Here is a 9,717-nt window from a genome sequence, read left to right on the forward strand (position 1 = left end):
AGACCTGCGTGGGGGTGTTTTCTAGGTGTATTGTGGCAGTGAGCAACGAGGAGTTTGTGTCATCAAAGGTGACCTCATGCCCTTTTTATGGTGCTAGAATGCATTGCCTGGTACTTTGGCATGTAGGTTGGTTGTAGTAGGATAGTGTTAAGTGGTTTCCAATTCAGTGACAGGGTTGTTATTACACTTTGTGTGAGTTGCATGTTTAGTCTGTGCTTAATGTGTTTGAGGGCAAAGCATGAGTAGTTAGTGGGTAGTGTTATTATGAAGGTTTTAGTGAGGTGTTGGATAGCACATATAAGTTCCTTTCCCCAAGTTACACAAGTGCCTAGAGGCCAGTCACACTTGGTGTGGTCTATACAGGCACTAGAGTTGAGGGCCTGTCTGCAAACTGGGTGTTAGGCAGAATCCTCTGCAGTACCCTTAGGGTTCACTACAGACAATTAAGTCTACAAGTGGTAGTACAATTTCACCTTTGGTACAAGCCCATACTACCCAGTTATAGTGGTAGCAGTAGCTGAGCAGCCAGACTTATCTCAAGAGCAAATGAGCAGTAATAGGGATTACACAAAGGACTACAATTACTGTGACTCAAACACTGACTCAGGGTTTCTGGTTAAAAAATATAAGTACATTTATTTTTAAACCATCTGTTCACAAAACACTTCACTTCTATTAAACCAAAACCACACTCTAAATATACCACACACAACCAATTCCTTTGGGTCAGGTCAATTCAAGGTAAGTACATTAGGATTTGACAGACCGGTGTTATGAAACAAAAGACGTTAACGGGGGTTAAGCAGCGCTCACTTTTTGACAGTAATGACAGTTCGATTTTACGAAAGAAAAGCGTACCTGCGGGGAGAATTATAACCGTAGTCAAAACACATTTAGCACATTGAATAAAAACCAAGGAAAAGGGGATAAAAATCATAGGCAATATTTTTGTCAAGGCACTTGAATCAGAGGACGTATTTTAAGAGACAGAAAAAGTCGAGAGGCCTGCGCCAGTGTCAAATGGAGCAGGGCTCTGTTGTCGAGGATCACACGATTAGAGCAGTTCGAGATTAACGGTGCAAGGAGTACTTGGATATTGTCAAAAGGGAGTCAAACATTATAAGAGGGATGGAAGAAAGGACAAGCCTTCGGCAGATAAAAGGGTTCACCCCGATTCCTCAAGGTCGGACGGAGAGAACGACCAAATGGACACAGTACCTTATTCGAATGAAGAAAGCTGGTGCCACGGCAGTTGTTCCTGGTAGTTCCTGCAGACTCTCGGTTCCTGAAGCTTCAGTCGTGGGGACAAGAAGGAGGATGTCTGGAGTGATCTGAACTACCCAGGGATGAGGCCAGCAGGAGCAAAGTAACAGTGAATAAAAGGTGCGCTCCTTTAAAACAGGAGAGGGCTCTTCTGATGGCTATCCAGACCACTACAGTTTCGTGCAGCGATTTAGACCCAGGAGAGGATTCTCTGGCTGTAGAAAGGTGAGCTGGTTAATCCCACCAGGCTCAAGGGAAGAAGACTCCGGACTGGATCTTCTCTGTCATTGAAGGGTAGATAGCTCAGGACTGCAGCAGGGCTTCACCGGGACTCAGGACTTGCAGCAGCCGTCTTCTTCTCCGCTTCTCTTCGGTTCTTGTAGTTCCAGTGGCGACTCTGACTTCTAGCCCAAGAGTCCTGCCTTTTATGCCAAAATACCCCATTCAAACAGCCTGGCTTTCAATCACACAGGAGGGGGGTTGTCCAGCCTGGACAACCACCTCAGCCAATGGACACAAAGTGCGACTTGGGTCTCCAAGGAGACCCTGTGCAGGGGGTTACTAAACCCCTCCCTCACATTCAGCCCACCTAGACACCCAGATGCCAAAGGAGGGCTTCTTCACAAGAAGAATGTTAACACAATGAAATGGCGACTAAACCCGACTGGAGCCAAAATAAAATATATTTGGTCAAGCGGGCTTACGTTCGAGGCTAACACAATAGCCTAAAACAGTACCACGTTTATATACTATAATCACGGTAGAAAAGTTAGGGTAGATACCACTGCCACCAGCCAAGTCTTAGTGTTAAGGGAGCGAAATGGTGTCCCTAGGTTAATTGACTCATGTTCATAGGATGTGTGCATACCAGGATGTTGTTGGCTTTGTTGGTTGGCATACCATGTGGAGGCTTCCAGTTGCTGGTAGTATTTTGAGCATTGAAATGCCAGATCCTTAGCTTTTTCCTGAAAATAAGGTGATCTTGATTACATTGGTCCCTTTACATTTGAGATCATTCTATGTGACCCTACCTTTGAAAAGTGTGGTTTACTTTGAAGAACAGCACAGAGAGTGATGATTTCACATTTTGTGATTGCTGATGTCTTTTTTCACAAGGGACATTTTGTAATAATTACAGATGACTAATTTCTGTTGCGATTCTTAAATGATGTTTCATTAGTAGGCAGTATTTCTTTGGCTCGTAATGCATTTTTCTTGGCAAGGTTTACAACTATTATGCACATGTTCTTTAATGAGTACATGTTTCAATCATGCCACCCATACAACAATATCATACTATATAATAAAAGGCGAGATGTATGTTTGTCCGAAGCACTCATGCATCCTCTTCACATGTTACCACCGCTAGAAGGAGCTGTTGCCTTACGCATTCAATGATAAGACTTTAAGTTAATCCACCAGGTGAAATGAATGTGTATTACACAATAACATACAATTAGCTGCAGAAAAGGCCCAAGACAGGGATAACACTTTAACAGCATACTTTAAGTTGCATACCCTAAGAAAATATATGCAATTAAAAAAACATATAAACAGAAATTCATTCGATCAAGCATTATTTCTCCAACAAAATAGATTACTTGTTCCCCCATACAGAGGGCTTTCTGTAAATACAATTATTGTCAGCATTTCACACCTCCACAATTTATCTATTAACACTTTGTATGCATGGGCCGTTCCACTAGTATTATATCATTTAAGATATATTGTTTTGCTTTGGCAGTATTTTTCTTCTTCATACTACATTTTTATATGCAATAACTATAGGTGGACATAATTAGATATGATGAATATATCCTGCATTTTCACATTGTTCCATTATATTAACTATATAGTTCTAGAAGACAGCTCAGATTTATTTGTCTTTTTTTGTGCTGCAAGCTGAATTTCTGCTGATTTTTCATGCACATCTCGGCTTTTGCTACAACAGCTTCTTTCGACACTCTAGGCAATGAATGGCATATTTTAAATAACCTTCTCTATTGTGCCTTGTGCCATTGGTGTAGAGTACCACAACACAAGGCAGGCAGGTTTTGTAATGTTTGTCTGTCATTGTGTGCAGCCGAGTTTTACAAGTCTTTTTGGACATGCTGTACTGGTGGGTATAGTAATGGGTGATGGACTGGTAATTAGAGTGTGTCCTGTGGAGTTTTGCGTCATATGATTAGTATACATGTATAGTTTGTGTTGCATATGTGGGTGAGCATACAAAGTGAACCTAGGTTGTAATTTTGGCGAATGGTTCCTTTTAAGTCGACCAAAAATGTATAGAGCAAATGACTACTGTGGCACTTTTTACTTAATCTCGTGCTGGACCTCAACATATTGCCAGAGCCAGTTTTCTCATAGGTACAGCCCAATGATTTTTGTAAGCATGAATGGTAGTGTATGGGGAGTGGTGGTTGTGGCAATGGTCGACGTATGAGTAGAGTTTGTGAGTGTTGTGGTGCTGTGAGTGGGGGTTGAGGAATGTTGTGATGCATGGATGGAAGTAAGCTCAGGGCTTTTATTTGCGAGATTGTGTTTTGATGCGTAGTCATGGGCATACTTTCCATATGTGTAGTGTTACTAACTGTGTTGGATGTGGAATCTGTGTTTGCATGGGAGGAGGCTATGTTGGTGAGCTTCCTCTTGTCCAATGTCACTCACGCGAAGGTATGAATCCTTCACAGAAGGACACTGGCTGCAACTTCTTCGGTTTGGTGGTCCTCCTGACTGGTGCTCGGACTTTGATGCACATTTAAAGCAGGACCTGGCCGAGATGTGAACATGAGGTTAATGACACTTGCTTGTTGCGATTTAATTTGTAGGTTTGTCAGCTTTAATGCTTTCTTGGGAAACCCTTAGGTATGACTTTTCTTTTTACATGCTTTACCCTCCTGGAGTGACATGATGATCACACACACACATGGAATTCTTAACCAACTGCTATGACATGTCACCAAAGGTGTATCACATTTGGTAAAACATGTTTTTTGTGATGTTTGTATTTGTTGTAGATTAAGAGGGTTGGCATGTGGTATTTTTGTATGTTTTCAATAGTTACCTCTTGCCTCGCCTGCAAAGTTAGCTGATGGCTACAGCATAGTGGTAGCTAAAGGGATGGGGAGGTTATGCACAACAAAAACGTATCCTTTCGTGCTTTAAACATACAAGGTGTAGTTTGTTGGTCTTGAGGCGTGCCCGTAGCAATGGCCGCTTTAGGCAAGAAGCAGGCCACATCACAACATCCCTCCCCAAGAATAATAAACTTGAAAGTGAGGTTTATTTTAACCTATTATTCATATATAACATAGTCTTGCCGTTTCTGGGAAAGCTGTCTACTGAATCGGCTTCGGTATCCGTGTATGTCTTTTTTGGGAAGCATCTAATTTCTGATGTTGCATTTATGGCAGGCGTCCTAAGGTGCAGAGATGTTCCCCTCTCTCTATAGTCAGTGCCTTTCTCGTTTTGGTAAATTTTGTCGAAATCCTGATCATCTTCATCTCTCACTCTCTCTCGATTTGTTTCTGCATTCATTTTTCCACTTATTTAATTTCTGGTCCAATTCTTTGGAATTAGTGGCTGTTTCTGGTGACGCTATTCTGTCAATTTCTGGCTGCCAGCATTGACCTTTTCTTTGCAGAGACTGGCCATGGTGTTGTTTTGGATCAGCAGTCTATCACTGATGCCAATGTTTATCTGCTTCAGCCATCTCCAGTTGTTCTACTTGGTACTGTTTCTCAGTGACTGCTGACAAATGACCACAGTGTGGTTGGCAGGTTGGTTGATGAAGAATAGATTTGTTACTTCTTCTAACTTACTGGGGATTAGTACCCAGCGAGGGGGGTGTGGCGGCCTCCGAGTCAATGGGGAGGCTCAGAATGCAGGCATTACCACATGGTAATCCCACTCCCCTGAGCCTCCTCATGGCCGGCGGCTGCCATCTCCCCTTGCCGGGGAATCAGGCAAGTCTTCTCCCCCACCCGCCCCCCCCCGAATTCCTTCACGCTCTTCCAACTCCACTTACTTTCTTTGTTTTCTCCATTTCTTGAGCGTTGAGCGTACGAGTTGAGAACACTTCAGTCCCTACACGTCCGCTCTCTTTTATTTGTTTACTTTTTTTCCCTATCTTTTTAATGGCTGCCATGAAAAGGGAGAAGGGACTACATGTAGTTTCTTCTCCCTTCTCATGGCAGCCATTTTATTTGTTTACTTTTTTCCTATCTTTTTAATGGCCACCATGGAAAGGGAAAACGGAGCGTTTCAGAACAGAAAAAATGCTTTTAGTACCCCGGTCTAACGGGCCGGGGTACTAATTGCAATAAGCCCCTCGACTGCGGGCCATTACCACCTACCTTCGTTAAAACATTCCACCATGCTGCAGCATGTTTTATTACGGGTGACCGAAATATAACCGAATCTCCCCCATCCGGAGCGAACTGCATTGGCTTTCTCTCCATGCCAGGTTACATTGCAAGACTGCATGTACCACATAGGGAGCAGTCACCAGAAGCGTACCAGTGTACCTGGCGGCTAAGCTACACATATCTGGTGGCACACGCTCCAAATGCAGCAAATTGTCAAACCGGCTCTAATCACAACTCGTCCGCAAAGAGAGCACCCACAAATAATCCTTCTTTTGTCATGCACCCACCCTCTGGAACTCGATCCCCGTTATCGGCTTGTAATGCCCTAACAATTCTGCAATTTCTCAATTCTCTCAAAACTTGGCTTTTTCAACACTTCCTGATCAAAACTAATTCCAATGGATGCACAGACCGTAATTCACTGTACTGCCCTTCTGTTAAAAGATGACAGCCCAAACACTGGCTACCTACACCCTGCTCAGTGTTCCACTGCTCTCCAAATAGGTCAGTGTTAAAAAAAAAATTATCACATGGTTAGAAACTCGGAATATATGATTATTGCCTAAATGTTCCACATACCCGTTCTCGTTAAATATGATAGACAATCAGAATGGAGCCTGAGCTGTCTATGACGTCAGTTGGAACTCAAGGTAAAATACACCCTTTAGTTGTTTGTTGTGTATGACCCATGGAGCATCCTTCCCCACCCCAAAGCCTATCGCCATAAATATCAGGTTGCCCCTGCCTTTACTCCACAGCAAAGCGAAGAGGAAACACAATACCTGGCATAGAAAATGCTGAATCCCCGTTCTGTGATGTCACAGCTGTTGATTATGAATTCAGTAATCCTCTGCCTTGATGTCACAGTTGGGTGATACAGCAGTCAGAGAGGTAAAAAGCCATGCCATACAAACAACAGCGTTAGTGCTGGGAATATAAAATAGAAAATTATAGATGTCATCTGTATCTTTTTAACCAGAACTGTGCTCCAAATGACCACTTGAGGGCGATCTTGCATTGGACAAATCTTCTGAATGTATCGTCCAAACACTAACCTTTGCCGCAAAATAAAACACAGACTTTTGCTCTGTTATCAAACTGCTAATGCCCAAAGTGTAGAAACATCTGGAAAGATAATGGAACAACATTGACCTCAATGTGAATTAAGATGTGCGTTTATTAATCTCCACTATCAGTCTCATTTTCCTCCTTGTGGATTTCGTCATTTCTGCTGGCTTCCCACACACCCAGCACAGCGCTCTCATGGAGCTAGGTCCGGCTTTAAACAATAACATACAAATACATAATTCCCACTGTTGCTTCTGCGCTTGCTATCCATACGTCTGCACACGGACACCCTGCAGGCAGGAGGTATGAGTGAATATCTGCAGCAGCATTGCAATCCCTGCGGGTGTGTGCACATCCTGAGGGTCCCCAGTAAAGCTGTGGGAATTCAGGAAAACTGCGGCTATGTAGAAAAGCCAACCCCGCCCTCAGAACCACGGGGTAACATCTCCAATAAAGTGACCACGTGTAGGAAGGGGCAGGAAATCTATAAATGAGCCGCACTCAGAATGTACCCCAGCAGGTAAGCGCTAAGCTAATATCCATGTATCCCATTCTCTAAAGAAAAGCTGGTGTACAGCAAATCAAGGAAAGCAAATGTTAATTGCATTGTGGTACTTGAGGTTCAGATTACCAACATCTCTGACTGAGAGTCAGCGATACATATCCCGAGAAAGTGAGAACTACTGCAGAGTGAGAAGTTGGTGCACTGAATAACCAGTGGGCCAATCCAACCAGCCATCTTGCTCTGCCTTTACTGACATTCTTCCAAAACTCACCACAGCTGCCACAGGCCTGCTCTTGCAGGTTTCCCCATCTACCTCTGGCCGATTCTTGGGCGACCTTGTGGTCACTTCTCAGGCCCCATCACATAGGAAAAAAAAGATCCAGCACTCAGGCAAGGATGGATGACACAGTGTAAGGGCAGGCATACCAATTCAGGACCATCATGACCAGGATTTGATCGCATCTCAGAACCAGGCCACAGAAGGCCAGCCTCCAAAATGTCCACGCGGCGGCCGACCATCCATGTTGACGTGCAAGACCATAAAAAGCAGCAGAATGACTTGGAAGGGGATGTCCAAAGCAAGAATGTCAATCACTGTTGTGAATCACTTACCGCAGGAAGCCGTGGGAGTAAATGGCCATGTGCATTATGCATCTTGCCGACCTCGAGGGAGGTGGGTGCCGGGAGACAGGCGAAGGTGAGTCCCAACTCACATAAACACAGCACATGTTTGTCACCTAGTGTTTCTAAATGAAACATACACACATTTGTAGCCAGTGCCACACAGGACACCCTTCTGCCTATTAGCGATGGACTGAGGATACATCCATGAAGGAACCGACACACCTGGGTCACCTGCAGAGGAGATGTAGGAGCAGCAAAGAAGCAGGTTGCCCAAAACTGTGGGAACCTTGTGGGAGTCGTTGTGGGAGTCGTGATGCAAATGTTAATGTTAAATGTTTTTATGCCGTGCACGATGCCACTGGTGTGGTCTTCAGGCACTCAGGTGGAACTGTAATGCAAGGAGGGAGGGTGGATGGTTAGTAGGGTTGAGTGGGAAAAGAGCAAGAGAGCGGTGATGTGCTGTTGGCAGTTTCAGCTCAGAAACACAGTTCACTGAGCATAAGTGTGATTTTTGGAAGTTTGGGCGCGATCTGCTGTTGTGTGAGATTGTGTGTGGTTTGTTTTGTTGTGGTGTTGTGAATTACGTGCGGTCTGTGGTGCTGTAGAGATCTGGTTGTGTTAACTCCAGAGTTTGAGAGGTGTATGCAGAGGAGTGAGTTTATTAGTACATATTTTTGGAAGAAGTTCTGGCAATCCATCCAAGCGCTCCATATCTTCCACCTCCAAAATCCATCCAAGTGCATCACGTCTCCCACCCCAGGAATTCATCCAAGCGCGCCTCAAACTCCTCCCTCCCCCGAAAAATCCACCCAAATGCACCACTTCCCTACCCCTTGAATCAATCCAATTGCGTCAGACCTCACCCCCACTGAAAAGCCATCCAAGTGTATCACATCTCCCACCCCGTAGTCCACCCAACCGCGCCACAACTCCCTCCCCCGAAATCCATCCTAATGTGTCACACCTCCTACCCCAGGAATCAATCTGAGTGTGTCACTCCCTCCCCCCTCTGAAAATCCATCTAAGTGCATAACATTCCTACCCCTGAAATTCATCTAAGTGCATCAGGTTCCGTAACCCTGACATCCATCCAAATGCATCACAATTCACAATCTGTCCAAGTGCGTCGCGTTTCCTACCCTTGAATTTCATCTAAGCCACGCCCACCTGGTGCCTTCCTGCCTGCCGCTCTTTTTCATCACTTAGCAAGGCAGATGGGGAGCACATGCAAGTGGATCTAGGTCACCTGGCCTAAGCCCCACCCACCTGGTGCCTTCCTGTTTGCCGCTCTTTTTCACCACTTAGCAAGCCCCGCCCACTTGGTGCCTTCCTGTTTGCCGCTCTTTTTCCCTACGTAAGGAGCCCTCCAGCCTCTTTTCCTTTGCAGATGGGGAGCAGGTGCAAGTGGAACTAGGTCACCTGGCCTAAGCCTGCCCACCTGGTGCTTTCCTGTTTGCCGCTCTTTTTCAGCACTTAGCAAGCCCCATCCACCTTGTGCCTTCCTGTTTGCCGCTCTTTTTCACCAATTAGCAAGCACCACCCACCCTCTTAGCCCTGCCTCTTCCTTCCTGCTCCTAACTATTAGATCAAGGGCGTCTCTCGCCCGGTCGTCCTAAGCGAAGGGCAGACGAAGAAAAGGGGAATTCCTATTTGGACCTGTTCGGACCAGGAGGACCCAGGGCCCGACCCCCTGCTCCGACAGCAGGTAAGCTTGCACCAACATGTGTTACTCCCTCTGTCCCCACAGGCCATCCCACCCCCTCTGGTCCCCCCTGATGTTCCCTTGTGCCCCCACCATTCTCACACACTGGTGTTGCCTGTTTTGCTTGATTCTTCTACCCTGCTCCCCCCTCACCCTCCTCAAGCCTACTCTGCAGGAGTCTGTCC

At 45.3% G+C, this 9,717-nt stretch overlaps 1 long non-coding RNA gene across 1 annotated transcript in view; it reads right to left on the bottom strand.

Moving 5' to 3' along the window:
- Positions 1-6,548, bottom strand: part of LOC138471966 (uncharacterized) — a 492,884-nt gene extending 486,336 nt beyond the window's left edge. The window contains exon 1 of the long non-coding RNA XR_011268540.1: positions 6,416-6,548. This is a non-coding gene — a long non-coding RNA (uncharacterized lncRNA). The remainder of the gene's footprint in view (positions 1-6,415) is intronic.
- Positions 6,549-9,717: the final 3,169 nt, after the last annotated feature.

This window comes from Ambystoma mexicanum, chromosome 8, assembly GCF_040938575.1.
Source record: "Ambystoma mexicanum isolate Mex_15411 chromosome 8, UKY_AmexF1_1, whole genome shotgun sequence".
NCBI classification, from domain to species: Eukaryota; Metazoa; Chordata; class Amphibia; order Caudata; family Ambystomatidae; genus Ambystoma; species Ambystoma mexicanum.